This window comes from Amblyomma maculatum, chromosome 4 (genome assembly GCF_055883805.1).
Source record: "Amblyomma maculatum isolate TAMU_Amacu chromosome 4, ASM5588380v1, whole genome shotgun sequence".
Lineage (NCBI taxonomy): Eukaryota > Metazoa > Arthropoda > Arachnida > Ixodida > Ixodidae > Amblyomma > Amblyomma maculatum.
In genome coordinates this window covers 50,844,888-50,860,747 of record NC_139347.1, presented here as the reverse complement: position 1 = coordinate 50,860,747, position 15,860 = coordinate 50,844,888, and the positions used below count along the sequence as shown (strand labels likewise).

At 50.8% G+C, this 15,860-nt stretch overlaps 1 protein-coding gene across 2 annotated transcripts in view; it reads left to right on the top strand.

The window, feature by feature from the left end:
• The window catches only part of Eip74EF (Ecdysone-induced protein E74), a 248,097-nt gene that overhangs the window by 71,395 nt on the left and 160,842 nt on the right, over window positions 1-15,860 (top strand). The gene's annotated exons all lie outside the window — the stretch shown is intronic.

Sequence of the window (15,860 nt, the reverse complement as noted above, 5' to 3'; positions counted from 1 at the left end):
TTTGCCGCCTTGTATGGTTCCACGCGGACGATTACGGGCTTGCATCATATGCGTGCTCCGAACTAGGCAAGCACCATTTTAAAAGTTACTAGAAGACAGAAATTACTGCAGTTGCAAGCTCCGTGTGCAGTTTCACGACAAACGAGCCATCGATTGAGGCAGATAAATTTTTGAACGTCTTCACGACAAGATCGAGTTCACAATACTACACCATGAAGAAGAGAAAGGAAGCAGCTGCTTAGATCATGTCGTAGATAGCGGCCACCGTTCGCATTGAAAAAATTATTTTTATGCCTGTGCGAGTTTAAATTTATTTTCTCGATGGCGATGAAACGAGCCCGCAGTTACTTACATTGCATTACATCAGATATAGTTTCAGGAATTTCATCAATCGCGTGTCAATTAGTAAGTTGTGTGCAAACAACGCTAATTCGTGATTTTTTCACTTGGTCGGTGTGTTCATTTTCCAGTTTCGTCCAGTATATTTCTTTTGCTGAATAAGTTAAATTTTTAAATTTACGCCTGATATACAAAACACACACACACACACACACACACACACACACACACACACACACACACACACACACACACACACACACACACACACACACACACACACACACACACACACACACACACACACACACACACCGGCTTTTTGGGGCCAAAGAGGACTATGCCGCTAATGCAATTATGCACAAATACACCTTGCTATATATACTATTAGAATAAATAATAAGTGTTTGTTGCCAGCATAAGAAATGCGTGCAAAATATCGGAGGGCAATCAACGGATACAAGGGCTCATGGCTGTAACTAGCAACGTCAGACACTTGCTATGGCTTTGGCTAAGCTGTTCAAAATGTACACAGGCATTTACTGCACAATTCCTTGCTTAGTGACATCACTATATTGTAGCGTGTGCAACAGCAGCCGCTAGGCGGCAGCTCATCGAGAGTCTCGTGCGCGGACTGGAAGAAGTGGTCTCGTGGCGTTTTTGAGAAGAAGCTGAAGTCGGCTGCTGTCTTTCAGTGCTCTCTGGACCTACTCTTCTGTGCCTTCTAGGTCAACCCCCCTATTAAAACCAACCTTCTGGTTACGGGCCTAAACGGCTACGTGACACTGGTGGAGGTGAGGCCTTGAATTACATGTCTCGGGCCTCTCGCAGCCGCTCATCGAGTCGCAACCGGCTTCCGCTCGTGTCGACACCCGTTCATCGCTGCAGCCGTCGCCTCCGAGGTCTGGCGCCGGAGTTCGCTCCTCTACCTGAACCGACGCCAGCTGATCAGCAGTTCGAGACTTCTGTAATGGCACAGGCAAGTCAGCACCAGTTGCTGCTTCAGCAGCCTCGTACGCCTCCCAGTTTCCATGGCGCTACTGGGGAAGATGTCGACGACTGGATCGACCAGTTCGAGCGAGTGGCGCAATTCAATCAGTGGAGCCCTGCTCAGAAGCTGCACAATGTGTATTTCGCCCTTGAGGACTGCGCAAAAACATGGTCTCGTGGCGTTCTTCTCGAACGCCACGAGACCACTTCTTCCAGTCCGCGCACGAGACTCGATGAGCTGCCGCCTAGCGGCTGCTGTTGCACACGCTACATTACCCCCCTCTCTAAAAAAAAAAATAAATGCGAGTTTGATGAATTCAAAAGCAGAAAGAAAAAAAAATTAAGCAAGAAACATGCGGTAGGCGGTGCACTAATTTTCTCGCGAAAAGTACGGTTTCATGCGCACGACATGAGCAACCTCGGATTTCTGCTGACGACGAGTAGAAGAAAAGCCGTCCGGAAGCACTTCGTAAGTCACGTCGCTCAGCTGACGGAGCACTTTGTATGGGCCAAAGTACTGTTTCAGAAGTTTTTCGGATAGTCCCCGACGTCGAATCGGAGTCCAGAGCCACACTCTGTCGCCCGGTTCGAAAGTCACTACACGATGACGGTGATCGTACCGCTGGGCGTCTCGACCTTGCTGGTTCCGGATGCGTGCCCTCGCCAGCTGTCGCGCTTGTTCTGCGCGTTGAGTGAACTCCTCGGCGCCAACTTCGAGGTCACGGCCGTCGTGGGGCAACATGGCTTCGAGCATTGTCGAAACTTCACGGCCATACAATAAGGAGAAAGGCGTCATTTGCGTTGTTTCCTGCTGCGCCGTGTTGTACGCGAACGTGACGTACGGGAGGACGTCATCCCAAGACCGATGTTCAACATCCACGTACATGGACATCATGTCGGCGAGAGTTTTGTTCAGACGTTCTGTCAAGCCATTAGTTTGTGGATGGTAGGCTGTTGACCTGCGATGGGTAGTGCCGCTTAGCTGCATGACAGATTCCAGTAGCTTGGCAGTGAAAGCAGTGCCTCGGTCCGTTATTATAACTCTCGGGGCGCCGTGCCTGAGGACTATGCGTTCGATGAAAAATTTCGCTGCTTCGATTGCCGTACCACGCTGGAGGGCCTTCGTTTCAGCGTAACGCGTAAGGTAATCTGTAGCGACAATTATCCACCTGTTGCCGGAATCAGAAATTGGAAAAGGACCCAACAAATCCATGCCAACTTGTTCGAATGGGTATCTTGGCACTTGGACAGGATGTAGTAAACCGGCCGGTTTCACAGGCGGTGTTTTTCGTCGCTGGCAATCATGGCATGTTCTCACGTAATGGCGTACTGCGGCCGCAAGGTTTGGCCAATAATAACTCTTCTTAATTCTGGCCAGAGTTCGAGCATACCCCAGGTGACCCGCGGTGGGCTCGTCATGACATGCCTGTAAGATTTCTTCGCGAAGAGACTCTGGTACGACGAGGAGATAATCTCTTCCCGTCGGAGCGAAGTTGATTTTGTATAAAACATTGTTTTGCATGCAAAACGACGAATGCGTTCTGGCGAAGAGACGGGGAATTTCTGTAGTGCGCTCTTCTAGAAAATCAATAAGTGGTGCGAGACCCGGATCATTACGTTGCTGCTGCGAAACAGTGAGCGCGTCGACGGCTGCGATAAGGGGAAAGTCTGGTTCTTCGTCTTCCCGCGCAGCCTCGACAGGTGAACGGGACAAGCAGTCAGCGTCGTTGTGCTGACGTCCAGACTTATACACGATGGTCATGTCGAACTCCTGTAGCCGTAAGCTCCATCGTGCAAGGCGTCCGGAGGGGTCTCGCAAGTTTGTTAACCAGCACAGAGAGTGGTGGTCACTCACAACCCGAAAGTGCCGGCCATAAAGATAGGGTCGAAATTTCATCACCGCCCATACAACGGCCAGACATTCTTTTTCGGTGGTTGAATAGTTTGATTCGGCACGGGACAAAGTCCGGCTTGCGTATGCGATAACTCGCTCGGCACCGTCTTGCCACTGGACGAGTACAGCGCCTAGACCCACGTTGCTGGCATCTGTGTGGACCAGAGTCTCGGCATTCGCATCGAAATGGGCAAGTACAGGTGTTGTCTGCAAGCGGTGCCGTAACTCGTCGAATGCCTTTTGCTGTTCGTCCGTCCAGGTGAAGGTGACATCATCCCGGGTGAGACGTGTCAACGGAGCGGCAATGCGTGAAAAGTTTTCAATAAATCTGCGGTAATAGGCGCAGAGGCCCAAGAAACGGCGAACTGTCTTCTTGTTACATGGAGTAGGGAATTTGGTGACGGCAGCTGTTTTAGCGGGATCGGGACGAACTCCTCGATGGCTGACGACGTGGCCCAAGAACATGAGCTCTTCATAGCCAAAGTGACACTTTTGTGGTTTTAACGTGAGGCCGGCAGATCTGATAGCCCGTAGCACAGCGGAGAGACGTTGGAGGTGTTCCTCGAACGTTGGTGAAAACACAACAACGTCGTCCAGGTAGACTAGACACATCTGCCATTTAAGACCAGATAGAACTGCGTCCATCATTCGCTGAAATGTCGCTGGAGCGGAGCACAATCCGAAAGGTAGGACTTTGAATTCATAAAGTCCATCGGGCGTGACAAACGCTGTCTTCTCGCGATCACGTTCATCGACTTCGATCTGCCAGTAACCGCTCTTGAGATCAAGCGATGAAAAGTAGCGCGCGTGGCGCAACCGGTCTAATGAGTCATCAATACGTGGCAGCGGGTAGACGTCTTTTTTTGTGACCTGATTGAGCTTACGGTAGTCCACACAGAACCTTAAACTTCCGTCTTTCTTCTTAACGAGGACAACAGGCGAAGCCCAGGGACTCCTCGATGGCTGGATGACACCGTCATTTAACATCTCGTCGACCTGTTGAGCAATGACTTCGCGTTCCCGCGGTGACACTCGGTAGGGGTTCTGCCTGACTGGTCGGGTGCGGTCGTCGGTTATTATGCGGTGCTTGGTCAAGGGCGTCTGTTTAACCGCGGAGGCGGATGAGAAGCAGTCTTGAAACTGAAAGAGTAGCCCAACGAGTCTGTCCTTCTCTGCCGGTGATAGAGCGGGATTCACATCAGGGTCGAAGTTGGGCGTTTGGCTGGCAGACGTGTTGGTCTCAAGAACAAAGCAGCCGTGGGCTGCTTCTGCGACACCTTCAAAGTAAGCTACCGTGGTGCCTTTAGCGATGCGTTGCCGTTCGTTCCCGAAGTTCGTAATCAGTACGTGAGCTAGACCATTAGTCAGATGAACTATACCGCGTGCAACACAGACTCCATGACGTAACAGAAGCTCTATGTTCTGTTCGGCAACACCGGCAGCACAGGACTGATCGTCGCACCTGACTGCGACGAGAGCAGACGAACGCGGCGGCATGAATACATCCGCGTCAACGATGCGTAAAGGTGCGTGGCGTCTTTCTGAGTCAGCGGTCATCGTTTCAGGCGTCGAAAACGTTACAGTACGGCGAGGAACATTAATAATCGCCCCATGCTCACGTAAAAAGTCCATGCCGAGTATGAGATCCTTGCAGCAGTGTGGCAGGATAACAAAAACGGCTACAAAGGCTGAATCGGCGATGGTTACTCGGGCAGTGCATCGTCCGATCGGCGTCATAAGGTGACCGCCAGCAGTACGAATTTGCGGCCCCAGCCATTCAGTTTTCACCTTAGAGAGCCGATCTGCGAAATTTTTGCTTATTATTGAGAAGTCTGCTCCGGTGTCTACCAAAGCTGTTACTGGGTGTCCGTCGACGAGAACGGAAAGGTCGGCGCTAACAACTTGATCGGCTTGAGGTTGATTGGGAGTTTCGGATTCATGTGGCGGCGGCGGCATCCTAGTCACAGCATCGGACTGAGTCGTCACGGGGGGGTCTTCGGGATATCGGTTCCGTTCGTCAGCAACCTGCCCCCCTGAGGTCGCCGCCTTCAGTTTCCCCGGTGTGGGCTTGGCGACCGGCGCCTCGGCGCATCATTAAAATCACGGCGGCTAGGTGACGAGTAGCGCGCGGGAGAAGACTGTGTACGGTTGCCTGAAGGGGTTGCACGGGTTGCGAGGTACTCCTCGATTTCTGGAGGGCGTTCGCCGACCCGGGGACGCGGGGAATCCCGAGAAAAACCCCGAAGACCGAGCTCACGGTATGGACAACGACGGTACAAGTGGCCGGGTTCTCCACAGTGGTAGCACAGCGGCCGTTGGCGAGGAGTGCGCCAGACGTCTGCCTTCCGAACCGGTGGCTGCATGACGGGGCTCTGCTGGGGCGGTGGCTGGTAGGAAGGCTGGTAGTATAGTGGCTGAGGAGCGGACGGCTGTATGACGAGGCTCTGCTGGTATGGCGGCTGGAAGGACGGTTGGTAGAACGGTGGCTGCAAAGTGGGTGGCGGCTGTGCTTCGAATCGAAGCTGTTGCGCAGGAGGCACTGCAGGCCGACGAAGAGCCGCTGCGTAGTTCATAGAACGTGGCTCCGACGGTGACTCAGGCGGGGACAATGTCTGACGTATTTCTTCTCGCACGGCTTCGGTGACAGCCACGGCAGTCGGGTTAGGCGATCCAAGGTTGAACTTGAGGAGCTCCTCGCGAACTACCTCGCGGATCAGCTCACGCAGAGAGTGATCGTCAGTGGATCCGTTCAATGTGGCCACACTGCTGAAGGGCTGACCACAGGCAGACTCCGTGCGCCGGTATCTTTGCTGCAGGGCTCGCTCAATGAGGGTAGCTTCATTGATGAAGTCCGCGACGGTTTGAGGTGGACTCCGAACCAGACCAGCGAAGAGGGGTTCTTTTACGCCCTGCATCAGGTGGCGCAACTTCGCTGATTCCGTCATGTCGGGATCAGCCCGTCGGCAAAGACGCGTCACGTCCTCAGCGAACATGGCCACGCTCTCGTTTGGTAGTTGGACACGAGCTTCTAGGAGGCGGCGTGCGCGATCACGGCGGTCATGGCTGGAAAAAGTGTCCCGCAGCTGCTGGCGAAAGGAATCCCAGCTTTGAAGACTGGCTTCCCTATTCTCATACCATGTTTTGGCGCAGTCCTCAAGGGCGAAGTACACATTGTGCAGCTTCTGAGCAGGGCTCCACTGATTGAATTGCGCCACTCGCTCGAACTGGTCGATCCAGTCGTCGACATCTTCCCCAGTAGCGCCATGGAAACTGGGGGGCGTACGAGGCTGCTGAAGCAGCAACTGGTGCTGACTTGCCTGTGCCATTACAGAAGTCTCGAACTGCTGATCAGCTGGCGTCGGTTCAGGTAGAGGGGCAAATTCCGGCGCCAGACCTCGGAGGCGACGGCTGCAGCGATGAACGGGTGTCGACACGAGCGGAAGCCGGTTGGGACTCGATGAGCGGCTGCGAGAGGCCCGAGACATGTAATTCAAGGCCTCACCTCCACCAGTGTCACGTAGCCGTTTAGGCCCGTAACCAGAAGGTTGGTTTTAATAGGGGGGGTTGACCTAGAAGGCACAGAAGAGTAGGTCCAGAGAGAGCACTGAGAGACAGCAGCCGACTTCAGCTTCTTCTCGAACGCCACGAGACCACTTCTTCCAGTCCGCGCACGAGACTCGATGAGCTGCCGCCTAGCGGCTGCTGTTGCACACGCTACAATATAGAAAGACACAACATGCGCATGCAAATATAGTTTGCTGACACACACAGCTAATGCTCAAACATTCGCATTACGCACATGGAAACCGCTGCGGGATGTTTGCAGGAACAGCCCTTTCCTAGCTTAAGCGGCGTCACCGTCGTCGTCGGCGTAACCGGCGGGCAGCTAAAGGCTGGCAAGGGGCCACTTTATCATATATTTGGCACTGGCCAACTTTGAGCTCAAGATCCTGCTCAGCCTCCCGCATTCCGCTATGGTCATCCGGAACACATACGTTTCGAACAGTCTGATGAATGACAACTGAGGTATCCTTAGGGACTTGCCGAACTTTCCGGAGCGGGACTGTGAGGATTAGGGGTTCGTGTGTATCCCCACAAGCTTGAGTAACCATTAAGGGATTCCTCCCTTAACGACGGTTCTTTGTAAAGAACCAGTGAATGGAACACCTTAAGTGAGTCCTATTGTTTTACTCCGAAAGCAATACTACTTTAGGCTTCGAGCTTTCAGCGTAGCGCGGCCGATAGCCACGTTTTACCCACGTGATGCTGTGACGTCACACCCCACGTGACACTAGGATGAGAGCTGAGCTACCAACTCAAGCGGTCGACAGGAGCTACCAACTTGGGTCTCTCGTTTCACATGGGACGGTTATGTCAGAATCAGCCTGCTAGGACCCTGGCATTAACGTTAGTTAAAGTTGGGAAGCAGAAAAAGAGAAGAACGCTCGGTCACGCCCAGCTAATGCTTTCGCTCAATATTTGGTTCAGCAGCGTTGAACCCTTGTAATTTTTTATGTTTGGTTATAACCTCTCCTTCCCAAATATTTGAGTGGTCGAGGGAATCGCAGAATTGTTGTCTGATTAGTCGATCTCCTTTCCCCAGTTTTTGATTAGTTGACGGAACCCTTATTTTTCCTTTCTCTAACTATTGATTGGTGGAGTGTTGCCTGTTATCTGATTGGTTGCTGTCTTTGCTAAGGGGGAAGACAGGGGGCTCAAAAGTAAGCACTCTGGGTTGAACCAGGGCTAAATTAGTCTGATGCATTCTTTGTTCTAGTGCGTTCTCTGCCGGTATTGCGCGTGCATATAATAAATTTGTTATGACTGTGTGAAATTATTTCAGGGTATATATCTATTGTATAAATATTCAGGTTTCAATTTTTTTCCATCTTCCTGCATTTTTAGCTGCAGTCTATATATACATTACGGGTACCTTGTAAAGTGCAATTTTTACTTATGTGCATGTTGCAGTTACGAGTCCGACCAATCCCGTTCAGTTGACTCCCCTCCTCCTTTGAAATGCCTGGAAGGGCCCTTCGGTTAAAGAAACAAATAAACTGTTTATTCATGTCGTAAATACTTATTTCTTGTTTTATTTGTATATAAATAGCTAATCTCTTCCTTCGAGTAACGTGATTTTCGGGTCGAACCACCAAGACATCGAGAACACCGATTCCATCATCAACGAGGAATACTTCAAGACGGAGCTTAAGTGTTCCCAGAATAGGATGCCCCGGATGGCCACCCAGTTGCAATCTCATTGCAAGCGCTGTGAACGGCATACTGCATGGCGCCTGGATAGTAATGTGCACAGCAGCGAATGATGGGAACTTGAAATCGTATACGGTGAAAAGCGTAGGAGGAGGGTTTATGCTGAACGTAATTGTAGCTGAAACATCACAAGCATGCATCAGTCATTCCGGAGTTGACATCACGCATTTCAGACATGGAGGTGGTAGATTGCTACCACCTCCTAAGCCATGCAGGGGCCTATCTATGTCAGGTGGTCTTATTTCACGTAAAGTGGCAGGCCTCAACTCTGTGTGTTTGAGATGGTGTGCGATACAAAGAAGCGCATATTAAAGAGTGGTGATTTAGCGAGTAGCAAAGTGTATGAACGGGAACGTAAATCGGAACGGTGAGGTGCCCTTGAATGGCGGAGGCACTTACCGAAGGGACAAATTATCCTGGATAGGAAATGTTTGCACAGAAGAGAAACGCGCCCGCACCGCCGAAACGTATATTGTAAAACAATTAATCGAAGAACTGCGTTTATTTGGCTTCACCGAGTATAGCGTCATAGTCGACCAATGTTTTGAGCTCGAAGTGAGTGAGTGAGTGAGTGAGTGAGTGAGTGAGTGAGTGAGTGAGTGAGTGAGTGAGTGAGTGAGTGAGTGAGTGAGTGAGTGAGTGAGTGGAGTGATTGAGTGAGTGAGTGTTTATTTCGAAAGGGTGGCTCTTGGGCGGAGAACGAGGATGGGAAAGGGTGGGCCATAGACAGTGCAAAAGGCCTGACTCCACGACGAAAGCCGGGAACAAGTCTAGCACCATCTTTGTAGAATCCGGCGATCCGTCCGGTGGCCTAATCCAAGTCTCGCATTTCGGCACCAGAGTACGGTCGAAGTGGCGCTCCCCAGGTCCGGCGTCGGCCCGGCTGTCCCAGGTCAAGTGGAATGCGGTAGGCCTCTCAGCAAGACCGTAGTCCAGGCAGGGTCCGGTTATGGGACGGCAACGCCAAGGCATACGATGCGTTGGGATCAGCAGTTGAAGCGGTATGGGCTCCTCTTCGAGGCTGATACCGTGGCCATCTGTCACTGACGTCTGGAAAGAAGGAGCGGAGACGGTGTATCGGCACATACCACGCTCTCAGTATTCCCTCCGACAGTGGGTCAGGATCGGGTGGCAAGCGCGTCTTATCTCCTTATGTGGGTTTGCTGCTGCCACGCGCATTCCGAGAAGGGTCGTGTGTGGGCGAGGCGGACCGTGAAGGGCTGCGAAAGCGCGCTTTCTGATACTGAACGGGGGATAATAAATAACGAGCTGTGTCATCGTCTCTATCGTTTTACTCGATGTCCGCTGGACTCGGCTGCACGGCAAGAGCTCTTCAGCAGACGGACAGCATACATGGACAGCAGGAGGCACGAAAAATAAGTATTCAGAAAAAAAAAAAAAAAAAAAACAACCTCATCAATGGTCAGTTTTTGGTAGCTAGTGAAGTTGAAGTCAAACTATTCTGGAGGCCACCTGCACATTTTCTCCCGGTCACCATTATGCTCTAAATACAGCGTGGTGCGATGCGTCTACTTGTCTACGATGCTGGTAATGGGGTCTCATGGATGAATGATGATTTCTATCATCAGATGTTCTCTTTTCTCACCACGAATCGCTGGTACATATATCAATATTTGGTCCGCTGAAAGCTGCTTTCTCCGTGTCGCAAGCAGCAAAGAGAGTTTTCTTCACAGCCATTCATGCAATAGAGAAAATAGAGAGGTGCATGGACGGGGTAACTTCGCACTGTAAAGCATGAAACCACAAAAGGAAAGTCATTCTCAATCATTTTCACTTTTGAATGAGGTTCCTCTTGTGTACTGCCTTCAGAATGCTGAAAATAACATCTTGCTGGGCTGTATAGATTGTTTTTATCACTATCCATATTAAAAAAAATTACAAGGGTTCAACGCTGCTGAACCAAATACTGAGCGAAAGCATTAGCTGCGGGTGACCAAGCGTTCTTCTTCTTCTTTTTTTCTTCCTCCTCGGCCCACATATAAAGCCCCGCTTTAACCAACCGATATGAACGTGCCTTAGTGGCCTATAGGGGTAACGTGAATGCCAGAGTCCTAGCAGGCTGATTCTGACATAACCGTCCCATGTGAAACGAGAGACCCAAGTTGGCAGCTCCTGCCAGTCCACGTATAAAGCCCCGCTTTAACCAACCGATATGAACGTGCCTTAGTGGCCTATAGGGGTAACGTGAATGCCAGAGTCCTAGCAGGCTGATTCTGACATAACCGTCCCATGTGAAACGAGAGACCCAAGTTGGCAGCTCCTGCCAGCCCACGTATAAAGCCCCGCTTTAACCAACCGATATGAACGTGCCTTAGTGGCCTATAGGGGTAACGTGAATGCCAGAGTCCTAGCAGGCTGATTCTGACATAACCGTCCCATGTGAAACGAGAGACCCAAGTTGGCAGCTCCTGCCAGCCCACGTATAAAGCCCCGCTTTAACCAACCGATATGAACGTGCCTTAGTGGCCTATAGGGGTAACGTGAATGCCACGGTCCTAGCAGGCTGATTCTGACATAACCGTCCCATGTGAAACGAGAGACCCAAGTTGGCAGCTCCTGCCAGCCCACGTATAAAGCCCCGCTTTAACCAACCCATATGAATGTGCCTTAGTGGCCTATAGGGGTAACGTGAATGCCAGGGTCCTAGCAGGCTGATTCTGACATAACCGTCCCATGTGAAACGAGAGACCCAAGTTGGCAGCTCCTGCCAGCCCACGTATAAAGCCCCGCTTTAACCAACCGATATGAACGTGCCTTAGTGGCCTATAGGGGTAACGTGAATGCCAGAGTCCTAGCAGGCTGATTCTGACATAACCGTCCCATGTGAAACGAGAGACCCAAGTTGGCAGCTCCTGCCAGCCCACGTATAAAGCCCCGCTTTAACCAACCCATATGAATGTGCCTTAGTGGCCTATAGGGGTAACGTGAATGCCAGGGTCCTAGCAGGCTGATTCTGACATAACCGTCCCATGTGAAACGAGAGACCCAAGTTGGCAGCTCCTGCCAGCCCACGTATAAAGCCCCGCTTTAACCAACCGATATGAACGTGCCTTAGTGGCCTATAGGGGTAACGTGAATGCCAGGGTCCTAGCAGGCTGATTCTGACATAACCGTCCCATGTGAAACGAGAGACCCAAGTTGGCAGCTCCTGCCAGCCCACGTATAAAGCCCCGCTTTAACCAACCGATATGAACGTGCCTTAGTGGCCTATAGGGGTAACGTGAATGCCACGGTCCTAGCAGGCTGATTCTGACATAACCGTCCCATGTGAAACGAGAGACCCAAGTTGGCAGCTCCTGCCAGCCCACGTATAAAGCCCCGCTTTAACCAACCGATATGAACGTGCCTTAGTGGCCTATAGGGGTAACGTGAATGCCAGGGTCCTAGCAGGCTGATTCTGACATAACCGTCCCATGTGAAACGAGAGACCCAAGTTGGCAGCTCCTGCCAGCCCACGTATAAAGCCCCGCTTTAACCAACCGATATGAACGTGCCTTAGTGGCCTATAGGGGTAACGTGAATGCCAGGGTCCTAGCAGGCTGATTCTGACATAACCGTCCCATGTGAAACGAGAGACCCAAGTTGGCAGCTCCTGCCAGCCCACGTATAAAGCCCCGCTTTAACCAACCGATATGAACGTGCCTTAGTGGCCTATAGGGGTAACGTGAATGCCACGGTCCTAGCAGGCTGATTCTGACATAACCGTCCCATGTGAAACGAGAGACCCAAGTTGGCAGCTCCTGCCAGCTTGGGGTCGTCTAAAGGTCAAAGATCAATGGTGGTCACCGCCGTTCTACGCTGAAGGCTCAAACTGCGAGCAGTATTGCTTTCGCAATAAAATATATGCATAGGCCGCAACGTGCCCCTGTGAATTTTTTCCCTTGACCATTTTGCGTACAGCGAGTTTCCAGATTAAGAAGGTCCCCGCCGCTGTTGTTCAATGGTTACGGCGTTCGACTGCTGGACCCAGGGACACGGGATCGAATCCCGACCACGGCGGCCGCTTTTCGATGGTGCCCGTGTGCTGTGCGATGTCAGTGGACGTTAAAGAAGTCCAGGTGATCGAGATTTCCGGAGCCTTCCACTACGGCGTCCCTCATAGCCTGAGTCTCTTTGGGACGTCAAACCGCACAAACCAAACCATATTAAGAAGGATAAACACATTGACAAAGTTTGGTCCTCACTCAGAAAAATTGTTCCTAATTCAATACGTCCTTAATAATGGAATATTGAGCTCGAGTTTGGGGATCAAGCCTTCACCACAGTGTGACCAGCTGGAGTAAACGAGACGGCGCAGGATCATCCGGGGAGGAGCGGCAAATGAAGCTTTATGTAGAACTTTCAACATAGATGTACAAGTCGTCAGAGAAGAGCTGCTCGTGGATACAATTCCACCCCTGTGATACTGCTTGCTATTCCCAGTTCACTATAGCTGGGGAAATACTTACAGTCCCACCAAGACTCACGGCACTCGAGGGGCCTCCCACTGCCGGAGGCGTTATTTGAACCTGCCAGCATATCTTTTGGGCGTCACTGCCGAACGCGTCATCAGGAAATGTCCGCCGTATCAAGACAGATTAAAGAAGGAAAAATGAGTGATAGTGATAGATAGTGATTAATAGAGGTTAAATAGAGTTTGGTAGAGGTTATAATGGCTGTTAATTCCTTGTAATGAACCATATATGGATAACGACTACTTGTAACGATTACAATTAATTAGAACGCTTAGTAATTACTGAAATGACTACTGATGACTTGTAATGACAATATGTCTGACGATGACTTGTGGCAGCTACAGTTGAATAGAAATTACTAAGGATGCTTAGTAAATTGTAATGAGTAGTAATGGCTAAAATGACTACAAATGACTTGTAATATACTAATACAGTATGTTTTACGACGACGTCTAACGACTACTGTTGATTAGAAATGACTAGTAATGGCTACTAATGACTTTTAATGACCAATATGTCTAACGAAGACTTGTAGCGACTACAGTTGATTAGAAATCAATAAAAATGCTTAGTAATGAATAGCTTAGTTTGTCCGTGTGTTCCTTTCCCGGTCTTCGTTTTTCGCACTGTGCAAAATGATTAACGAATAGTAATGACTAAATAACTACTAATACTAAATGACTGCCAAATGACTATTAATACGTCTAACGACGATTTGTAACGACTGCTATTGATTAGTTCGGCCTCTATCCACCCCTCTAAAGCTGCTCGTCGGCGGCTTCTTATTCTGCAGACAAGAGGGAGGGAGTTTCTTGCTGTTCCCGATGTGTCCGCTAGGCAGGATAAACCATGGTGGGTCCGCTCCTTGTCCCGCCTGGCCTGCTGGCCACCGTATGTCCGCCCTTTCCGCAACAGAAAATAACTTTAGCCGTTGCTGCCGCCTTGTGTCTGTTGTCACACGGCGAAGGATACGCCCAACGTTGGCTGGGCCCCCGGTTATAACAGTATACAGGTAGCTTCGATGCGATATGTGCAATAAAAAACCCGGTCTAGCGCCCAGGCAGGGGTACGTAATTCAGTGGCCCCGACGTCTAACGGTTCAGCAGCGGGCACCGTAATCAAGAAGGCTTCGGTGTGGCCTAGGCGCACAGCCTGGTAAGCTACGCCCTCGAGTGATTCAACTGCTGTGTCGCAGTACACGTGCTCAATGTCGATTGGTGATGCCGGCGTGGTGCTGCTGATCAGGGCTTAAAGTTAGGTGGGTCTTGGAGAGTCTGGCATTTCCACATACTGCGTAAAAGGAATAAGACCTTCCACGCTCGAATGCAAGCCCATAACGCTGTTGGGGTGTGCCGGCAAAAATTAGCTGTGGTCGTTCTTTTCCCTAAAACATGTTTCCGTGCTTTGCTTCTCGTAAGCCACGGGTCAACTGCGCATCTTGGTATCGGACTCCCAACGATGTTTCAGATATTTCAGATATTCTTTCTCTTTCAAAAAATGAAAGAAGGAACTGCGACAAAAGGCGGTTAGGCCTGACGGGGTCACAGTTCCCCATACAGTTCACAGCGGCGCGCAACACGGAAAACAAACGATAACAGAACATTACAGCAAACGTGGTAATTAATCATACTGGAGTAAAACCTAAAAAAAAAAGGAACAGTGTACACTGTACACTCAAAAAGAAACAACAGCATATGGCACACAAAACACTGAAAGGAAAAAAAAATATTTTACAGTAACATAACATGATGAAAATTTGCATTTGTCAAATACAAAACCAGACTAAACAATTATTCCACTTCGGAGAGTATCAACTGCTTTTTTATTTCTCTTTTAAATCTGTGTTTAGAGAGATTGAACATTGAACATAGGGATGGGTTTTTGAGAATAGTTGAAATCTGGTAATTAAGCTTCTGTTTACCGTAATTTGTCCTTGTTTTTGGGACGAGGTTTCTGTGTTGTCTGAGAGGGTATTTAGTAGGAAATCGATTAGGAGAGACGGAGAAAAGCCTATTGCTATGAATATGTTGTAACAAGCGGTATGTGTAGACTCTGTTAGCTTGAAGTAGATTATGTTTTTGGTATAGAGGTGATGTTGGTAAGTGTTCCGGTCTTCCATGATAACCCTCAATAGCCCGGAGCGGGATAAAGCGCGCGTACGAGCATTCGGACTTTGCGGCGTTTGTTGTTCGACCTCAGTGCTGCCACCAATTCGCTGAGCGAGTGCAGTTTGTCGGAGCGTCTGGGTGCGCAGAGTCGTACTGGTCGTACAGCAGCGCTCTCCTTTCGCTTTCACTATGTAAATAAGCTCTTCCGCGGTGACGTCACGTTCGTGTCCTTGCCGGGCTCCGTTCCCGACTGTATCGCTGCGCTTGGAGGCCAAGGCCACGCGCAGCGACGGACTGTGCCGGGGGTGAAAAAGCGCCTATAGGTTGGCCTCAGGATGCTCTGCCGTCGGTTCATGCGATCCTAGGCCGCGCGGAGCCAAACGCTCCCCGTAGCGTCCATTTGTTTTACACTTTCGAACGACTGAAACAGAGGAAGGGGTGGGAGGCGCTACGCGGAGCCGGCGCCGCGACGGGGCAGGGAAGGAGAAACTCCGCCAGAGGATCGCCTTTCTCAAGGACGTCGGCGGCCAGCGCGACAGCGCTGCTCATGCCGCTCGGAACAAGGCTCGCGGGAGGACATTCGGGGATCACTCGCGGGCCTCGGCTCGAGAACAGTGCTCGTCGGCCACGGGCCGAGACGCACAGGTACAGGGGAACGGGAACTCCTTGACGGTGCACCGAGCGACACAGCCGGCGCAGTCCAGAACGAGCAGACGACAGACGACGTCTGCTGCCCTGTGGCCTCGAGTGCGGAAAGAGAAACGGCGGGGAGAGTCCGTTGCC